General features: G+C 45.9%; 9 non-coding genes across 9 annotated transcripts; all 9 read left to right on the top strand.

The window, feature by feature from the left end:
- Positions 1 to 1,020: 1,020 nt before the first annotated feature.
- On the top strand, positions 1,021 to 1,211 carry LOC130311310 (U2 spliceosomal RNA). Its single transcript, XR_008859718.1, has one exon. It is a non-coding gene; the product is annotated as a U2 spliceosomal RNA (small nuclear RNA).
- A 2,075-nt stretch (positions 1,212 to 3,286) lies between these two features.
- Positions 3,287 to 3,477, top strand: LOC130311311 (U2 spliceosomal RNA). Its single transcript, XR_008859719.1, has one exon. It is a non-coding gene; the product is annotated as a U2 spliceosomal RNA (small nuclear RNA).
- Positions 3,478 to 5,561: 2,084 nt separating this feature from the next.
- On the top strand, positions 5,562 to 5,752 carry LOC130311312 (U2 spliceosomal RNA). The gene has a single exon (XR_008859720.1). It is a non-coding gene; the product is annotated as a U2 spliceosomal RNA (small nuclear RNA).
- Positions 5,753 to 7,837: 2,085 nt separating this feature from the next.
- On the top strand, positions 7,838 to 8,028 carry LOC130311313 (U2 spliceosomal RNA). Its single transcript, XR_008859721.1, has one exon. It is a non-coding gene; the product is annotated as a U2 spliceosomal RNA (small nuclear RNA).
- A 2,096-nt stretch (positions 8,029 to 10,124) lies between these two features.
- Positions 10,125 to 10,315, top strand: LOC130311314 (U2 spliceosomal RNA). The gene has a single exon (XR_008859722.1). It is a non-coding gene; the product is annotated as a U2 spliceosomal RNA (small nuclear RNA).
- A 2,073-nt stretch (positions 10,316 to 12,388) lies between these two features.
- LOC130311315 (U2 spliceosomal RNA) lies at positions 12,389 to 12,579 on the top strand. The gene has a single exon (XR_008859723.1). It is a non-coding gene; the product is annotated as a U2 spliceosomal RNA (small nuclear RNA).
- A 2,086-nt stretch (positions 12,580 to 14,665) lies between these two features.
- LOC130311316 (U2 spliceosomal RNA) lies at positions 14,666 to 14,856 on the top strand. Its single transcript, XR_008859724.1, has one exon. It is a non-coding gene; the product is annotated as a U2 spliceosomal RNA (small nuclear RNA).
- Positions 14,857 to 16,940: 2,084 nt separating this feature from the next.
- On the top strand, positions 16,941 to 17,131 carry LOC130311317 (U2 spliceosomal RNA). The gene has a single exon (XR_008859725.1). It is a non-coding gene; the product is annotated as a U2 spliceosomal RNA (small nuclear RNA).
- A 2,079-nt stretch (positions 17,132 to 19,210) lies between these two features.
- LOC130311319 (U2 spliceosomal RNA) lies at positions 19,211 to 19,401 on the top strand. Its single transcript, XR_008859726.1, has one exon. It is a non-coding gene; the product is annotated as a U2 spliceosomal RNA (small nuclear RNA).
- Positions 19,402 to 20,642: the final 1,241 nt, after the last annotated feature.

The raw sequence follows: 20,642 nt of genomic DNA on the forward strand, positions 1-20,642 counted from the left end.
AAGAGGCGAAAAGGAGAAAAACGTAAAAAAACGTGAAAAAAAAGTAAAAGGAAGAGAAGGGAAAAAAAGGTGGAAATGGGTTTAAAAGTGATTTCGGCGGAGAAATATATATATATATATATATATATATATATATATATATATATACGCGCACACACACACATATATATAAACGTATTCTCCGTTGAGATATTGCAGCCGCTGCTGTGTCCAGGCCCAGGAGCCTTAGCACTGTGCTGTGATGTCACTCAATACCACTGACATCACTAGGTGTAAACAACATCTCTCCTTTGCTGTGTATGTGACTATGGAGCTGTTTGGTGATGTCGTCTATTATGGCCTTCATAGAAGCAACAGGAGATTGTTGCATCCATCTAGAACCCTCAGAACTACAGTGCTATGATGTCACTCACTTCCACAGGCCTTGCAGAGTGTAAACAACAACAACCCAGCTTTGTTGTGTATGTAACCATAGGGATTTGTGATGTCACCTAGAACCTTCACAGCAGCGACAGCTTTATGAGGAGCATCAGCACTGCTCTGCCTGAGCAGAACCATCACCGCCATAGGTTGTCAAATAACCCGGGTTTAACCCACACAGGTAAGTCCAATGGGGTGCAGGCATGTCCTCTATGCTTACAGCTTCCCGTGGGTGTTGGTTTGATACCGTTTGGGGACAGCCAAGGAGGCATCTGCAGGCAACAAAGGTAGGTGTGTGCTTGTGTGTGTGTTTCCTATGCAGATCCTAAGCCCAGTGTCACATGCAAGTAGGAGGAGTAAGAAGGGTTCCTGGCAAATCCGGGTTATGGATTGCATTTAAAAAGGCCCCGTGGGAGTGCAATGGGCCCCTGTCTTGCTGCTTAGCAATAATGGTATGGGTTTAGGTTCTGCTGTGTGTACTGGTGGTTGACTGCCCCCCAGCCCAGAGTGTGCATGGAAAATTGTCTGGCAGCCTCCCTGACAGCAAGCAGTGATAGTGCCCATGAAGGGGACCTTGTTGGGCCCGCCCCTTTCACGGTTATCGCTTCTCGGCCTTTTGGCTAAGATCAAGTGTAGTATCTGTTCTTATCAGTTTAATATCTGATACGTCCCCTATCTGGGGACCATATATTAAATGGATTTTTGAGAACGGGGGCCGATTTCGAAGCTTGCTTCCGTCGCCCTATGCATTGACCCGATATGGCAGTATCTTCGGGTACAGTGCACCACCCCCTTACAGGGTTAAAAAGAAAGATTCCTACTTTCATTGCTACCTGCTTGCTGGCTAGCCAGCTAGCCAGCCCTGTGGGCCTTGCTGCTGCTGCAGCCAAAAAACAAAAGGTGGTGCTGCTTCTGCTGCTTCTGCTTGTGTCTGGCCGCTGTTGGAGCGTCCAGGCACAGGACTTCTGCTGCTGCTGACTAAATGGCCTCCTTAATTGGATCATTTGAGTAGCCAGCACACCTGTGCAGGTAGGGCATGACATGATAGGCAGCTGCCTTGATAGCGGGTGGGTGCTGAATGTTCCTAATTGACAAAATAAGATTAATGCTTATGAAGAAATATAAAATCTCATCCCTTCCCCAATATCGCGCCACACCCCTACCCCTTAATTCCCTGGTTGAACTTGATGGACATATGTCTTTTTTCGACCGTACTAACTATGTAACTATGTAACATAACATGGGGGGGGGGTCTCCTGGCTGTTCACACAGGTGTGTCATTGCTGTACATTGACCATGCATTGCTTCTGTGGTATTGCAAAGGCAAAGACAAATGCTTCCAGCCATCCATTGCACTAATGGATTGGTCATCAGCTGGCTGTCTATGTCCCGCATCAATATAGACCAAAGTACAGAGGGTTAGGCTATGCTATTGTGCACCTACCTGATGCATCAGAAGGTGCGAGGCCCTTGCTAAATTCTGTGCACAGACTTTGAGATCTATACTTTAGACTGTATCTAAACCTGCTCCAACATGGACTGACATTCTGGCCTACTTTCAGCCGATGCGACTTGTCTGTCGCTGAACAGTCGCTTTTTATGTATTCAGCACCTATGTATAATGTTGTAAAAATGCTCTAGAAGCTAAAGTCGCAGAAATGTCACACATATTTGGCCTGCAACTTTCTGTGCGACAAATTCAGACAGGAAAAATCAGTATAAATCCTTAGAAAATTATCCCCCAGTGTCTCCATCTGCTGGCGGTATTGAATAAGCATTGCTGCACTGATGGGGTATGCATTAGACGAAAAAAAAGAAGAAAAAGAAGAATAATACGCCCAGAAAAGAGGCGAAAAGGAGAAAAACGTAAAAAAACGTGAAAAAAAAGTAAGAGGAAGAGAAGGGAAAAAAAGGTGGAAATGGGTTTAAAAGTGATTTCGGCGGAGAAATATATATATATATATATATATATATATATATATATATATATATACGCGCACACACACACATATATATAAACGTATTCTCCGTTGAGATATTGCAGCCGCTGCTGTGTCCAGGCCCAGGAGCCTTAGCACTGTGCTGTGATGTCACTCAATACCACTGACATCACTAGGTGTAAACAACATCTCTCCTTTGCTGTGTATGTGACTATGGAGCTGTTTGGTGATGTCGTCTATTATGGCCTTCATAGAAGCAACAGGAGATTGTTGCATCCATCTAGAACCCTCAGAACTACAGTGCTATGATGTCACTCACTTCCACAGGCCTTGCAGAGTGTAAACAACAACAACCCAGCTTTGTTGTGTATGTAACCATAGGGATTTGTGATGTCACCTAGAACCTTCACAGCAGCGACAGCTTTATGAGGAGCATCAGCACTGCTCTGCCTGAGCAGAACCATCACCGCCATAGGTTGTCAAATAACCCGGGTTTAACCCACACAGGTAAGTCCAATGGGGTGCAGGCATGTCCTCTATGCTTACAGCTTCCCGTGGGTGTTGGTTTGATACCGTTTGGGGACAGCCAAGGAGGCATCTGCAGGCAACAAAGGTAGGTGTGTGCTTGTGTGTGTGTTTCCTATGCAGATCCTAAGCCCAGTGTCACATGCAAGTAGGAGGAGTAAGAAGGGTTCCTGGCAAATCCGGGTTATGGATTGCATTTAAAAAGGCCCCGTGGGAGTGCAATGGGCCCCTGTCTTGCTGCTTAGCAATAATGGTATGGGTTTAGGTTCTGCTGTGTGTACTGGTGGTTGACTGCCCCCCAGCCCAGAGTGTGCATGGAAAATTGTCTGGCAGCCTCCCTGACAGCAAGCAGTGATAGTGCCCATGAAGGGGACCTTGTTGGGCCCGCCCCTTTCACGGTTATCGCTTCTCGGCCTTTTGGCTAAGATCAAGTGTAGTATCTGTTCTTATCAGTTTAATATCTGATACGTCCCCTATCTGGGGACCATATATTAAATGGATTTTTGAGAACGGGGGCCGATTTCGAAGCTTGCTTCCGTCGCCCTATGCATTGACCCGATATGGCAGTATCTTCGGGTACAGTGCACCACCCCCTTACAGGGTTAAAAAGAAAGATTCCTACTTTCATTGCTACCTGCTTGCTGGCTAGCCAGCTAGCCAGCCCTGTGGGCCTTGCTGCTGCTGCAGCCAAAAAACAAAAGGTGGTGCTGCTGCTGCTGCTTCTGCTGCTTCTGCTTGTGTCTGGCCGCTGTTGGAGCGTCCAGGCACAGGACTTCTGCTGCTGCTGACTAAATGGCCTCCTTAATTGGATCATTTGAGTAGCCAGCACACCTGTGCAGGTAGGGCATGACATGATAGGCAGCTGCCTTGATAGCGGGTGGGTGCTGAATGTTCCTAATTGACAAAATAAGATTAATGCTTATGAAGAAATATAAAATCTCATCCCTTCCCCAATATCGCGCCACACCCCTACCCCTTAATTCCCTGGTTGAACTTGATGGACATATGTCTTTTTTCGACCGTACTAACTATGTAACTATGTAACATAACATGGGGGGGGGGTCTCCTGGCTGTTCACACAGGTGTGTCATTGCTGTACATTGACCATGCATTGCTTCTGTGGTATTGCAAAGGCAAAGACAAATGCTTCCAGCCATCCATTGCACTAATGGATTGGTCATCAGCTGGCTGTCTATGTCCCGCATCAATATAGACCAAAGTACAGAGGGTTAGGCTATGCTATTGTGCACCTACCTGATGCATCAGAAGGTGCGAGGCCCTTGCTAAATTCTGTGCACAGACTTTGAGATCTATACTTTAGACTGTATCTAAACCTGCTCCAACATGGACTGACATTCTGGCCTACTTTCAGCCGATGCGACTTGTCTGTCGCTGAACAGTCGCTTTTTATGTATTCAGCACCTATGTATAATGTTGTAAAAATGCTCTAGAAGCTAAAGTCGCAGAAATGTCACACATATTTGGCCTGCAACTTTCTGTGCGACAAATTCAGACAGGAAAAATCAGTATAAATCCTTAGAAAATTATCCCCCAGTGTCTCCATCTGCTGGCGGTATTGAATAAGCATTGCTGCACTGATGGGGTATGCATTAGACGAAAAAAAAGAAGAAAAAGAAGAATAATACGCCCAGAAAAGAGGCGAAAAGGAGAAAAACGTAAAAAAACGTGAAAAAAAAGTAAGAGGAAGAGAAGGGAAAAAAAGGTGGAAATGGGTTTAAAAGTGATTTCGGCGGAGAAATATATATATATATATATATATATATATATATATATATATATATACGCGCACACACACACATATATATAAACGTATTCTCCGTTGAGATATTGCAGCCGCTGCTGTGTCCAGGCCCAGGAGCCTTAGCACTGTGCTGTGATGTCACTCAATACCACTGACATCACTAGGTGTAAACAACATCTCTCCTTTGCTGTGTATGTGACTATGGAGCTGTTTGGTGATGTCGTCTATTATGGCCTTCATAGAAGCAACAGGAGATTGTTGCATCCATCTAGAACCCTCAGAACTACAGTGCTATGATGTCACTCACTTCCACAGGCCTTGCAGAGTGTAAACAACAACAACCCAGCTTTGTTGTGTATGTAACCATAGGGATTTGTGATGTCACCTAGAACCTTCACAGCAGCGACAGCTTTATGAGGAGCATCAGCACTGCTCTGCCTGAGCAGAACCATCACCGCCATAGGTTGTCAAATAACCCGGGTTTAACCCACACAGGTAAGTCCAATGGGGTGCAGGCATGTCCTCTATGCTTACAGCTTCCCGTGGGTGTTGGTTTGATACCGTTTGGGGACAGCCAAGGAGGCATCTGCAGGCAACAAAGGTAGGTGTGTGCTTGTGTGTGTGTTTCCTATGCAGATCCTAAGCCCAGTGTCACATGCAAGTAGGAGGAGTAAGAAGGGTTCCTGGCAAATCCGGGTTATGGATTGCATTTAAAAAGGCCCCGTGGGAGTGCAATGGGCCCCTGTCTTGCTGCTTAGCAATAATGGTATGGGTTTAGGTTCTGCTGTGTGTACTGGTGGTTGACTGCCCCCCAGCCCAGAGTGTGCATGGAAAATTGTCTGGCAGCCTCCCTGACAGCAAGCAGTGATAGTGCCCATGAAGGGGACCTTGTTGGGCCCGCCCCTTTCACGGTTATCGCTTCTCGGCCTTTTGGCTAAGATCAAGTGTAGTATCTGTTCTTATCAGTTTAATATCTGATACGTCCCCTATCTGGGGACCATATATTAAATGGATTTTTGAGAACGGGGGCCGATTTCGAAGCTTGCTTCCGTCGCCCTATGCATTGACCCGATATGGCAGTATCTTCGGGTACAGTGCACCACCCCCTTACAGGGTTAAAAAGAAAGATTCCTACTTTCATTGCTACCTGCTTGCTGGCTAGCCAGCTAGCCAGCCCTGTGGGCCTTGCTGCTGCTGCAGCCAAAAAACAAAAGGTGGTGCTGCTGCTGCTGCTTCTGCTGCTTCTGCTTGTGTCTGGCCGCTGTTGGAGCGTCCAGGCACAGGACTTCTGCTGCTGCTGACTAAATGGCCTCCTTAATTGGATCATTTGAGTAGCCAGCACACCTGTGCAGGTAGGGCATGACATGATAGGCAGCTGCCTTGATAGCGGGTGGGTGCTGAATGTTCCTAATTGACAAAATAAGATTAATGCTTATGAAGAAATATAAAATCTCATCCCTTCCCCAATATCGCGCCACACCCCTACCCCTTAATTCCCTGGTTGAACTTGATGGACATATGTCTTTTTTCGACCGTACTAACTATGTAACTATGTAACATAACATGGGGGGGGGGTCTCCTGGCTGTTCACACAGGTGTGTCATTGCTGTACATTGACCATGCATTGCTTCTGTGGTATTGCAAAGGCAAAGACAAATGCTTCCAGCCATCCATTGCACTAATGGATTGGTCATCAGCTGGCTGTTCTATGTCCCGCATCAATATAGACCAAAGTACAGAGGGTTAGGCTATGCTATTGTGCACCTACCTGATGCATCAGAAGGTGCGAGGCCCTTGCTAAATTCTGTGCACAGACTTTAAGATCTATACTTTAGACTGTATCTAAACCTGCTCCAACATGGACTGACATTCTGGCCTACTTTCAGCCGATGCGACTTGTCTGTCGCTGAACAGTCGCTTTTTATGTATTCAGCACCTATGTATAATGTTGTAAAAATGCTCTAGAAGCTAAAGTCGCAGAAATGTCACACATATTTGGCCTGCAACTTTCTGTGCGACAAATTCAGACAGGAAAAATCAGTATAAATCCTTAGAAAATTATCCCCCAGTGTCTCCATCTGCTGGCGGTATTGAATAAGCATTGCTGCACTGATGGGGTATGCATTAGACGAAAAAAAAGAAGAAAAAGAAGAATAATACGCCCAGAAAAGAGGCGAAAAGGAGAAAAACGTAAAAAAACGTGAAAAAAAAGTAAGAGGAAGAGAAGGGAAAAAAAGGTGGAAATGGGTTTAAAAGTGATTTCGGCGGAGAAATATATATATATATATATATATATATATATATATATATATATATACGCGCACACACACACATATATATAAACGTATTCTCCGTTGAGATATTGCAGCCGCTGCTGTGTCCAGGCCCAGGAGCCTTAGCACTGTGCTGTGATGTCACTCAATACCACTGACATCACTAGGTGTAAACAACATCTCTCCTTTGCTGTGTATGTGACTATGGAGCTGTTTGGTGATGTCGTCTATTATGGCCTTCATAGAAGCAACAGGAGATTGTTGCATCCATCTAGAACCCTCAGAACTACAGTGCTATGATGTCACTCACTTCCACAGGCCTTGCAGAGTGTAAACAACAACAACCCAGCTTTGTTGTGTATGTAACCATAGGGATTTGTGATGTCACCTAGAACCTTCACAGCAGCGACAGCTTTATGAGGAGCATCAGCACTGCTCTGCCTGAGCAGAACCATCACCGCCATAGGTTGTCAAATAACCCGGGTTTAACCCACACAGGTAAGTCCAATGGGGTGCAGGCATGTCCTCTATGCTTACAGCTTCCCGTGGGTGTTGGTTTGATACCGTTTGGGGACAGCCAAGGAGGCATCTGCAGGCAACAAAGGTAGGTGTGTGCTTGTGTGTGTGTTTCCTATGCAGATCCTAAGCCCAGTGTCACATGCAAGTAGGAGGAGTAAGAAGGGTTCCTGGCAAATCCGGGTTATGGATTGCATTTAAAAAGGCCCCGTGGGAGTGCAATGGGCCCCTGTCTTGCTGCTTAGCAATAATGGTATGGGTTTAGGTTCTGCTGTGTGTACTGGTGGTTGACTGCCCCCCAGCCCAGAGTGTGCATGGAAAATTGTCTGGCAGCCTCCCTGACAGCAAGCAGTGATAGTGCCCATGAAGGGGACCTTGTTGGGCCCGCCCCTTTCACGGTTATCGCTTCTCGGCCTTTTGGCTAAGATCAAGTGTAGTATCTGTTCTTATCAGTTTAATATCTGATACGTCCCCTATCTGGGGACCATATATTAAATGGATTTTTGAGAACGGGGGCCGATTTCGAAGCTTGCTTCCGTCGCCCTATGCATTGACCCGATATGGCAGTATCTTCGGGTACAGTGCACCACCCCCTTACAGGGTTAAAAAGAAAGATTCCTACTTTCATTGCTACCTGCTTGCTGGCTAGCCAGCTAGCCAGCCCTGTGGGCCTTGCTGCTGCTGCAGCCAAAAAACAAAAGGTGGTGCTGCTGCTGCTGCTTCTGCTGCTTCTGCTTGTGTCTGGCCGCTGTTGGAGCGTCCAGGCACAGGACTTCTGCTGCTGCTGACTAAATGGCCTCCTTAATTGGATCATTTGAGTAGCCAGCACACCTGTGCAGGTAGGGCATGACATGATAGGCAGCTGCCTTGATAGCGGGTGGGTGCTGAATGTTCCTAATTGACAAAATAAGATTAATGCTTATGAAGAAATATAAAATCTCATCCCTTCCCCAATATCGCGCCACACCCCTACCCCTTAATTCCCTGGTTGAACTTGATGGACATATGTCTTTTTTCGACCGTACTAACTATGTAACTATGTAACATAACATGGGGGGGGGGGTCTCCTGGCTGTTCACACAGGTGTGTCATTGCTGTACATTGACCATGCATTGCTTCTGTGGTATTGCAAAGGCAAAGACAAATGCTTCCAGCCATCCATTGCACTAATGGATTGGTCATCAGCTGGCTGTCTATGTCCCGCATCAATATAGACCAAAGTACAGAGGGTTAGGCTATGCTATTGTGCACCTACCTGATGCATCAGAAGGTGCGAGGCCCTTGCTAAATTCTGTGCACAGACTTTAAGATCTATACTTTAGACTGTATCTAAACCTGCTCCAACATGGACTGACATTCTGGCCTACTTTCAGCCGATGCGACTTGTCTGTCGCTGAACAGTCGCTTTTTATGTATTCAGCACCTATGTATAATGTTGTAAAAATGCTCTAGAAGCTAAAGTCGCAGAAATGTCACACATATTTGGCCTGCAACTTTCTGTGCGACAAATTCAGACAGGAAAAATCAGTATAAATCCTTAGAAAATTATCCCCCAGTGTCTCCATCTGCTGGCGGTATTGAATAAGCATTGCTGCACTGATGGGGTATGCATTAGACGAAAAAAAAGAAGAAAAAGAAGAATAATACGCCCAGAAAAGAGGCGAAAAGGAGAAAAACGTAAAAAAACGTGAAAAAAAAGTAAGAGGAAGAGAAGGGAAAAAAAGGTGGAAATGGGTTTAAAAGTGATTTCGGCGGAGAAATATATATATATATATATATATATATATATATATATATATATATACGCGCACACACACACATATATATAAACGTATTCTCCGTTGAGATATTGCAGCCGCTGCTGTGTCCAGGCCCAGGAGCCTTAGCACTGTGCTGTGATGTCACTCAATACCACTGACATCACTAGGTGTAAACAACATCTCTCCTTTGCTGTGTATGTGACTATGGAGCTGTTTGGTGATGTCGTCTATTATGGCCTTCATAGAAGCAACAGGAGATTGTTGCATCCATCTAGAACCCTCAGAACTACAGTGCTATGATGTCACTCACTTCCACAGGCCTTGCAGAGTGTAAACAACAACAACCCAGCTTTGTTGTGTATGTAACCATAGGGATTTGTGATGTCACCTAGAACCTTCACAGCAGCGACAGCTTTATGAGGAGCATCAGCACTGCTCTGCCTGAGCAGAACCATCACCGCCATAGGTTGTCAAATAACCCGGGTTTAACCCACACAGGTAAGTCCAATGGGGTGCAGGCATGTCCTCTATGCTTACAGCTTCCCGTGGGTGTTGGTTTGATACCGTTTGGGGACAGCCAAGGAGGCATCTGCAGGCAACAAAGGTAGGTGTGTGCTTGTGTGTGTGTTTCCTATGCAGATCCTAAGCCCAGTGTCACATGCAAGTAGGAGGAGTAAGAAGGGTTCCTGGCAAATCCGGGTTATGGATTGCATTTAAAAAGGCCCCGTGGGAGTGCAATGGGCCCCTGTCTTGCTGCTTAGCAATAATGGTATGGGTTTAGGTTCTGCTGTGTGTACTGGTGGTTGACTGCCCCCCAGCCCAGAGTGTGCATGGAAAATTGTCTGGCAGCCTCCCTGACAGCAAGCAGTGATAGTGCAGTGATAGTGCCCATGAAGGGGACCTTGTTGGGCCCGCCCCTTTCACGGTTATCGCTTCTCGGCCTTTTGGCTAAGATCAAGTGTAGTATCTGTTCTTATCAGTTTAATATCTGATACGTCCCCTATCTGGGGACCATATATTAAATGGATTTTTGAGAACGGGGGCCGATTTCGAAGCTTGCTTCCGTCGCCCTATGCATTGACCCGATATGGCAGTATCTTCGGGTACAGTGCACCACCCCCTTACAGGGTTAAAAAGAAAGATTCCTACTTTCATTGCTACCTGCTTGCTGGCTAGCCAGCTAGCCAGCCCTGTGGGCCTTGCTGCTGCTGCAGCCAAAAAACAAAAGGTGGTGCTGCTGCTGCTGCTTCTGCTGCTTCTGCTTGTGTCTGGCCGCTGTTGGAGCGTCCAGGCACAGGACTTCTGCTGCTGCTGACTAAATGGCCTCCTTAATTGGATCATTTGAGTAGCCAGCACACCTGTGCAGGTAGGGCATGACATGATAGGCAGCTGCCTTGATAGCGGGTGGGTGCTGAATGTTCCTAATTGACAAAATAAGATTAATGCTTATGAAGAAATATAAAATCTCATCCCTTCCCCAATATCGCGCCACACCCCTACCCCTTAATTCCCTGGTTGACCTTGATGGACATATGTCTTTTTTCGACCGTACTAACTATGTAACTATGTAACATAACATGGGGGGGGGGGTCTCCTGGCTGTTCACACAGGTGTGTCATTGCTGTACATTGACCATGCATTGCTTCTGTGGTATTGCAAAGGCAAAGACAAATGCTTCCAGCCATCCATTGCACTAATGGATTGGTCATCAGCTGGCTGTCTATGTCCCGCATCAATATAGACCAAAGTACAGAGGGTTAGGCTATGCTATTGTGCACCTACCTGATGCATCAGAAGGTGCGAGGCCCTTGCTAAATTCTGTGCACAGACTTTAAGATCTATACTTTAGACTGTATCTAAACCTGCTCCAACATGGACTGACATTCTGGCCTACTTTCAGCCGATGCGACTTGTCTGTCGCTGAACAGTCGCTTTTTATGTATTCAGCACCTATGTATAATGTTGTAAAAATGCTCTAGAAGCTAAATTCGCAGAAATGTCACACATATTTGGCCTGCAACTTTCTGTGCGACAAATTCAGACAGGAAAAATCAGTATAAATCCTTAGAAAATTATCCCCCAGTGTCTCCATCTGCTGGCGGTATTGAATAAGCATTGCTGCACTGATGGGGTATGCATTAGACGAAAAAAAAGAAGAAAAAGAAGAATAATACGCCCAGAAAAGAGGCGAAAAGGAGAAAAACGTAAAAAAACGTGAAAAAAAAGTAAGAGGAAGAGAAGGGAAAAAAAGGTGGAAATGGGTTTAAAAGTGATTTCGGCGGAGAAATATATATATATATATATATATATATATATATACGCGCACACACACACATATATATAAACGTATTCTCCGTTGAGATATTGCAGCCGCTGCTGTGTCCAGGCCCAGGAGCCTTAGCACTGTGCTGTGATGTCACTCAATACCACTGACATCACTAGGTGTAAACAACATCTCTCCTTTGCTGTGTATGTGACTATGGAGCTGTTTGGTGATGTCGTCTATTATGGCCTTCATAGAAGCAACAGGAGATTGTTGCATCCATCTAGAACCCTCAGAACTACAGTGCTATGATGTCACTCACTTCCACAGGCCTTGCAGAGTGTAAACAACAACAACCCAGCTTTGTTGTGTATGTAACCATAGGGATTTGTGATGTCACCTAGAACCTTCACAGCAGCGACAGCTTTATGAGGAGCATCAGCACTGCTCTGCCTGAGCAGAACCATCACCGCCATAGGTTGTCAAATAACCCGGGTTTAACCCACACAGGTAAGTCCAATGGGGTGCAGGCATGTCCTCTATGCTTACAGCTTCCCGTGGGTGTTGGTTTGATACCGTTTGGGGACAGCCAAGGAGGCATCTGCAGGCAACAAAGGTAGGTGTGTGCTTGTGTGTGTGTTTCCTATGCAGATCCTAAGCCCAGTGTCACATGCAAGTAGGAGGAGTAAGAAGGGTTCCTGGCAAATCCGGGTTATGGATTGCATTTAAAAAGGCCCCGTGGGAGTGCAATGGGCCCCTGTCTTGCTGCTTAGCAATAATGGTATGGGTTTAGGTTCTGCTGTGTGTACTGGTGGTTGACTGCCCCCCAGCCCAGAGTGTGCATGGAAAATTGTCTGGCAGCCTCCCTGACAGCAAGCAGTGATAGTGCCCATGAAGGGGACCTTGTTGGGCCCGCCCCTTTCACGGTTATCGCTTCTCGGCCTTTTGGCTAAGATCAAGTGTAGTATCTGTTCTTATCAGTTTAATATCTGATACGTCCCCTATCTGGGGACCATATATTAAATGGATTTTTGAGAACGGGGGCCGATTTCGAAGCTTGCTTCCGTCGCCCTATGCATTGACCCGATATGGCAGTATCTTCGGGTACAGTGCACCACCCCCTTACAGGGTTAAAAAGAAAGATTCCTACTTTCATTGCTACCTGCTTGCTGGCTAGCCAGCTAGCCAGCCCTGTGGGCCTTGCTGCTGCTGCAGCCAAAAAACAAAAGGTGGTGCTGCTGCTGCTGCTTCTGCTGCTTCTGCTTGTGTCTGGCCACTGTTGGAGCGTCCAGGCACAGGACTTCTGCTGCTGCTGACTAAATGGCCTCCTTAATTGGATCATTTGAGTAGCCAGCACACCTGTGCAGGTAGGGCATGACATGATAGGCAGCTGCCTTGATAGCGGGTGGGTGCTGAATGTTCCTAATTGACAAAATAAGATTAATGCTTATGAAGAAATATAAAATCTCATCCCTTCCCCAATATCGCGCCACACCCCTACCCCTTAATTCCCTGGTTGAACTTGATGGACATATGTCTTTTTTCGACCGTACTAACTATGTAACTATGTAACATAACATGGGGGGGGGGGTCTCCTGGCTGTTCACACAGGTGTGTCATTGCTGTACATTGACCATGCATTGCTTCTGTGGTATTGCAAAGGCAAAGACAAATGCTTCCAGCCATCCATTGCACTAATGGATTGGTCATCAGCTGGCTGTCTATGTCCCGCATCAATATAGACCAAAGTACAGAGGGTTAGGCTATGCTATTGTGCACCTACCTGATGCATCAGAAGGTGCGAGGCCCTTGCTAAATTCTGTGCACAGACTTTGAGATCTATACTTTAGACTGTATCTAAACCTGCTCCAACATGGACTGACATTCTGGCCTACTTTCAGCCGATGCGACTTGTCTGTCGCTGAACAGTCGCTTTTTATGTATTCAGCACCTATGTATAATGTTGTAAAAATGCTCTAGAAGCTAAAGTCGCAGAAATGTCACACATATTTGGCCTGCAACTTTCTGTGCGACAAATTCAGACAGGAAAAATCAGTATAAATCCTTAGAAAATTATCCCCCAGTGTCTCCATCTGCTGGCGGTATTGAATAAGCATTGCTGCACTGATGGGGTATGCATTAGACGAAAAAAAAGAAGAAAAAGAAGAATAATACGCCCAGAAAAGAGGCGAAAAGGAGAAAAACGTAAAAAAACGTGAAAAAAAAGTAAGAGGAAGAGAAGGGAAAAAAAGGTGGAAATGGGTTTAAAAGTGATTTCGGCGGAGAAATATATATATATATATATATATATATATATATATATATATATACGCGCACACACACACATATATATAAACGTATTCTCCGTTGAGATATTGCAGCCGCTGCTGTGTCCAGGCCCAGGAGCCTTAGCACTGTGCTGTGATGTCACTACTCAATACCACTGACATCACTAGGTGTAAACAACATCTCTCCTTTGCTGTGTATGTGACTATGGAGCTGTTTGGTGATGTCGTCTATTATGGCCTTCATAGAAGCAACAGGAGATTGTTGCATCCATCTAGAACCCTCAGAACTACAGTGCTATGATGTCACTCACTTCCACAGGCCTTGCAGAGTGTAAACAACAACAACCCAGCTTTGTTGTGTATGTAACCATAGGGATTTGTGATGTCACCTAGAACCTTCACAGCAGCGACAGCTTTATGAGGAGCATCAGCACTGCTCTGCCTGAGCAGAACCATCACCGCCATAGGTTGTCAAATAACCCGGGTTTAACCCACACAGGTAAGTCCAATGGGGTGCAGGCATGTCCTCTATGCTTACAGCTTCCCGTGGGTGTTGGTTTGATACCGTTTGGGGACAGCCAAGGAGGCATCTGCAGGCAACAAAGGTAGGTGTGTGCTTGTGTGTGTGTTTCCTATGCAGATCCTAAGCCCAGTGTCACATGCAAGTAGGAGGAGTAAGAAGGGTTCCTGGCAAATCCGGGTTATGGATTGCATTTAAAAAGGCCCCGTGGGAGTGCAATGGGCCCCTGTCTTGCTGCTTAGCAATAATGGTATGGGTTTAGGTTCTGCTGTGTGTACTGGTGGTTGACTGCCCCCCAGCCCAGAGTGTGCATGGAAAATTGTCTGGCAGCCTCCCTGACAGCAAGCAGTGATAGTGCCCATGAAGGGGACCTTGTTGGGCCCGCCCCTTTCACGGTTATCGCTTCTCGGCCTTTTGGCTAAGATCAAGTGTAGTATCTGTTCTTATCAGTTTAATATCTGATACGTCCCCTATCTGGGGACCATATATTAAATGGATTTTTGAGAACGGGGGCCGATTTCGAAGCTTGCTTCCGTCGCCCTATGCATTGACCCGATATGGCAGTATCTTCGGGTACAGTGCACCACCCCCTTACAGGGTTAAAAAGAAAGATTCCTACTTTCATTGCTACCTGCTTGCTGGCTAGCCAGCTAGCCAGCCCTGTGGGCCTTGCTGCTGCTGCAGCCAAAAAACAAAAGGTGGTGCTGCTGCTGCTGCTTCTGCTGCTTCTGCTTGTGTCTGGCCGCTGTTGGAGCGTCCAGGCACAGGACTTCTGCTGCTGCTGACTAAATGGCCTCCTTAATTGGATCATTTGAGTAGCCAGCACACCTGTGCAGGTAGGGCATGACATGATAGGCAGCTGCCTTGATAGCGGGTGGGTGCTGAATGTTCCTAATTGACAAAATAAGATTAATGCTTATGAAGAAATATAAAATCTCATCCCTTCCCCAATATCGCGCCACACCCCTACCCCTTAATTCCCTGGTTGAACTTGATGGACATATGTCTTTTTTCGACCGTACTAACTATGTAACTATGTAACATAACATGGGGGGGGGGTCTCCTGGCTGTTCACACAGGTGTGTCATTGCTGTACATTGACCATGCATTGCTTCTGTGGTATTGCAAAGGCAAAGACAAATGCTTCCAGCCATCCATTGCACTAATGGATTGGTCATCAGCTGGCTGTCTATGTCCCGCATCAATATAGACCAAAGTACAGAGGGTTAGGCTATGCTATTGTGCACCTACCTGATGCATCAGAAGGTGCGAGGCCCTTGCTAAATTCTGTGCACAGACTTTAAGATCTATACTTTAGACTGTATCTAAACCTGCTCCAACATGGACTGACATTCTGGCCTACTTTCAGCCGATGCGACTTGTCTGTCGCTGAACAGTCGCTTTTTATGTATTCAGCACCTATGTATAATGTTGTAAAAATGCTCTAGAAGCTAAAGTCGCAGAAATGTCACACATATTTGGCCTGCAACTTTCTGTGCGACAAATTCAGACAGGAAAAATCAGTATAAATCCTTAGAAAATTATCCCCCAGTGTCTCCATCTGCTGGCGGTATTGAATAAGCATTGCTGCACTGATGGGGTATGCATTAGACGAAAAAAAAGAAGAAAAAGAAGAATAATACGCCCAGAAAAGAGGCGAAAAGGAGAAAAACGTAAAAAAACGTGAAAAAAAAGTAAGAGGAAGAGAAGGGAAAAAAAGGTGGAAATGGGTTTAAAAGTGATTTCGGCGGAGAAATATATATATATATATATATATATATATATATATATATATATATACGCGCACACACACACATATATATAAACGTATTCTCCGTTGAGATATTGCAGCCGCTGCTGTGTCCAGGCCCAGGAGCCTTAGCACTGTGCTGTGATGTCACTCAATACCACTGACATCACTAGGTGTAAACAACATCTCTCCTTTGCTGTGTATGTGACTATGGAGCTGTTTGGTGATGTCGTCTATTATGGCCTTCATAGAAGCAACAGGAGATTGTTGCATCCATCTAGAACCCTCAGAACTACAGTGCTATGATGTCACTCACTTCCACAGGCCTTGCAGAGTGTAAACAACAACAACCCAGCTTTGTTGTGTATGTAACCATAGGGATTTGTGATGTCACCTAGAACCTTCACAGCAGCGACAGCTTTATGAGGAGCATCAGCACTGCTCTGCCTGAGCAGAACCATCACCGCCATAGGTTGTCAAATAACCCGGGTTTAACCCACACAGGTAAGTCCAATGGGGTGCAGGCATGTCCTCTATGCTTACAGCTTCCCGTGGGTGTTGGTTTGATACCGTTTGGGGACAGCCAAGGAGGCATCTGCAGGCAACAAAGGTAGGTGTGTGCTTGTGTGTGTGTTTCCTATGCAGATCCTAAGCCCAGTGTCACATGCAAGTAGGAGGAGTAAGAAGGGTTCCTGGCAAATCCGGGTTATGGATTGCATTTAAAAAGGCCCCGTGGGAGTGCAATGGGCCCCTGTCTTGCTGCTTAGCAATAATGGTATGGGTTTAGGTTCTGCTGTGTGTACTGGTGGTTGACTGCCCCCCAGCCCAGAGTGTGCATGGAAAATTGTCTGGCAGCCTCCCTGACAGCAAGCAGTGATAGTGCCCATGAAGGGGACCTTGTTGGGCCCGCCCCTTTCACGGTTATCGCTTCTCGGCCTTTTGGCTAAGATCAAGTGTAGTATCTGTTCTTATCAGTTTAATATCTGATACGTCCCCTATCTGGGGACCATATATTAAATGGATTTTTGAGAACGGGGGCCGATTTCGAAGCTTGCTTCCGTCGCCCTATGCATTGACCCGATATGGCAGTATCTTCGGGTACAGTGCACCACCCCCTTACAGGGTTAAAAAGAAAGATTCCTACTTTCATTGCTACCTGCTTGCTGGCTAGCCAGCTAGCCAGCCCTGTGGGCCTTGCTGCTGCTGCAGCCAAAAAACAAAAGGTGGTGCTGCTGCTGCTGCTTCTGCTGCTTCTGCTTGTGTCTGGCCGCTGTTGGAGCGTCCAGGCACAGGACTTCTGCTGCTGCTGACTAAATGGCCTCCTTAATTGGATCATTTGAGTAGCCAGCACACCTGTGCAGGTAGGGCATGACATGATAGGCAGCTGCCTTGATAGCGGGTGGGTGCTGAATGTTCCTAATTGACAAAATAAGATTAATGCTTATGAAGAAATATAAAATCTCATCCCTTCCCCAATATCGCGCCACACCCCTACCCCTTAATTCCCTGGTTGAACTTGATGGACATATGTCTTTTTTCGACCGTACTAACTATGTAACTATGTAACATAACATGGGGGGGGGGGTCTCCTGGCTGTTCACACAGGTGTGTCATTGCTGTACATTGACCATGCATTGCTTCTGTGGTATTGCAAAGGCAAAGACAAATGCTTCCAGCCATCCATTGCACTAATGGATTGGTCATCAGCTGGCTGTCTATGTCCCGCATCAATATAGACCAAAGTACAGAGGGTTAGGCTATGCTATTGTGCACCTACCTGATGCATCAGAAGGTGCGAGGCCCTTGCTAAATTCTGTGCACAGACTTTGAGATCTATACTTTAGACTGTATCTAAACCTGCTCCAACATGGACTGACATTCTGGCCTACTTTCAGCCGATGCGACTTGTCTGTCGCTGAACAGTCGCTTTTTATGTATTCAGCACCTATGTATAATGTTGTAAAAATGCTCTAGAAGCTAAAGTCGCAGAAATGTCACACATATTTGGCCTGCAACTTTCTGTGCGACAAATTCAGACAGGAAAAATCAGTATAAATCCTTAGAAAATTATCCCCCAGTGTCTCCATCTGCTGGCGGTATTGAATAAGCATTGCTGCACTGATGGGGTATGCATTAGACGAAAAAAAAGAAGAAAAAGAAGAATAATACGCCCAGAAAAGAGGCGAAAAGGAGAAAAACGTAAAAAAACGTGAAAAAAAAGTAAGAGGAAGAGAAGGGAAAAAAAGGTGGAAATGGGTTTAAAAGTGATTTCGGCGGAGAAATATATATATATATATATATATATATATATATATATATACGCGCACACACACACATATATATAAACGTATTCTCCGTTGAGATATTGCAGCCGCTGCTGTGTCCAGGCCCAGGAGCCTTAGCACTGTGCTGTGATGTCACTCAATACCACTGACATCACTAGGTGTAAACAACATCTCTCCTTTGCTGTGTATGTGACTATGGAGCTGTTTGGTGATGTCGTCTATTATGGCCTTCATAGAAGCAACAGGAGATTGTTGCATCCATCTAGAACCCTCAGAACTACAGTGCTATGATGTCACTCACTTCCACAGGCCTTGCAGAGTGTAAACAACAACAACCCAGCTTTGTTGTGTATGTAACCATAGGGATTTGTGATGTCACCTAGAACCTTCACAGCAGCGACAGCTTTATGAGGAGCATCAGCACTGCTCTGCCTGAGCAGAACCATCACCGCCATAGGTTGTCAAATAACCCGGGTTTAACCCACACAGGTAAGTCCAATGGGGTGCAGGCATGTCCTCTATGCTTACAGCTTCCCGTGGGTGTTGGTTTGATACCGTTTGGGGACAGCCAAGGAGGCATCTGCAGGCAACAAAGGTAGGTGTGTGCTTGTGTGTGTGTTTCCTATGCAGATCCTAAGCCCAGTGTCACATGCAAGTAGGAGGAGTAAGAAGGGTTCCTGGCAAATCCGGGTTATGGATTGCATTTAAAAAGGCCCCGTGGGAGTGCAATGGGCCCCTGTCTTGCTGCTTAGCAATAATGGTATGGGTTTAGGTTCTGCTGTGTGTACTGGTGGTTGACTGCCCCCCAGCCCAGAGTGTGCATGGAAAATTGTCTGGCAGCCTCCCTGACAGCAAGCAGTGATAGTGCCCATGAAGGGGACCTTGTTGGGCCCGCCCCTTTCACGGTTATCGCTTCTCGGCCTTTTGGCTAAGATCAAGTGTAGTATCTGTTCTTATCAGTTTAATATCTGATACGTCCCCTATCTGGGGACCATATATTAAATGGATTTTTGAGAACGGGGGCCGATTTCGAAGCTTGCTTCCGTCGCCCTATGCATTGACCCGATATGGCAGTATCTTCGGGTACAGTGCACCACCCCCTTACAGGGTTAAAAAGAAAGATTCCTACTTTCATTGCTACCTGCTTGCTGGCTAGCCAGCTAGCCAGCCCTGTGGGCCTTGCTGCTGCTGCAGCCAAAAAACAAAAGGTGGTGCTGCTGCTGCTGCTTCTGCTGCTTCTGCTTGTGTCTGGCCGCTGTTGGAGCGTCCAGGCACAGGACTTCTGCTGCTGCTGACTAAATGGCCTCCTTAATTGGATCATTTGAGTAGCCAGCACACCTGTGCAGGTAGGGCATGACATGATAGGCAGCTGCCTTGATAGCGGGTGGGTGCTGAATGTTCCTAATTGACAAAATAAGATTAATGCTTATGAAGAAATATAAAATCTCATCCCTTCCCCAATATCGCGCCACACCCCTACCCCTTAATTCCCTGGTTGAACGTGATGGACATATGTCTTTTTTCGACCGTACTAACTATGTAACTATGTAACATAACATGGGGGGGGGGGTCTCCTGGCTGTTCACACAGGTGTGTCATTGCTGTACATTGACCATGCATTGCTTCTGTGGTATTGCAAAGGCAAAGACAAATGCTTCCAGCCATCCATTGCACTAATGGATTGGTCATCAGCTGGCTGTCTATGTCCCGCATCAATATAGACCAAAGTACAGAGGGTTAGGCTATGCTATTGTGCACCTACCTGATGCATCAGAAGGTGCGAGGCCCTTGCTAAATTCTGTGCACAGACTTTGAGATCTATGCTTTAGACTGTATCTAAACCTGCTCCAACATGGACTGACATTCTGGCCTACTTTCAGCCGATGCGACTTGTCTGTCGCTGAACAGTCGCTTTTTATGTATTCAGCACCTATGTATAATGTTGTAAAAATGCTCTAGAAGCTAAAGTCGCAGAAATGTCACACATATTTGGCCTGCAACTTTCTGTGCGACAAATTCAGACAGGAAAAATCAGTATAAATCCTTAGAAAATTATCCCCCAGTGTCTCCATCTGCTGGCGGTATTGAATAAGCATTGCTGCACTGATGGGGTATGCATTAGACGAAAAAAAAGAAGAAAAAGAAGAATAATACGCCCAGAAAAGAGGCGAAAAGGAGAAAAACGTAAAAAAACGTGAAAAAAAAGTAAGAGGAAGAGAAGGGAAAAAAAGGTGGAAATGGGTTTAAAAGTGATTTCGGCGGAGAAATATATATATATATATATATATATATATATATATATATATATATACGCGCACACACACACATATATATAAACGT

Source organism: Hyla sarda, unplaced genomic scaffold (genome assembly GCF_029499605.1).
Source record: "Hyla sarda isolate aHylSar1 unplaced genomic scaffold, aHylSar1.hap1 scaffold_1624, whole genome shotgun sequence".
In the NCBI taxonomy this organism is placed as follows: domain Eukaryota; kingdom Metazoa; phylum Chordata; class Amphibia; order Anura; family Hylidae; genus Hyla; species Hyla sarda.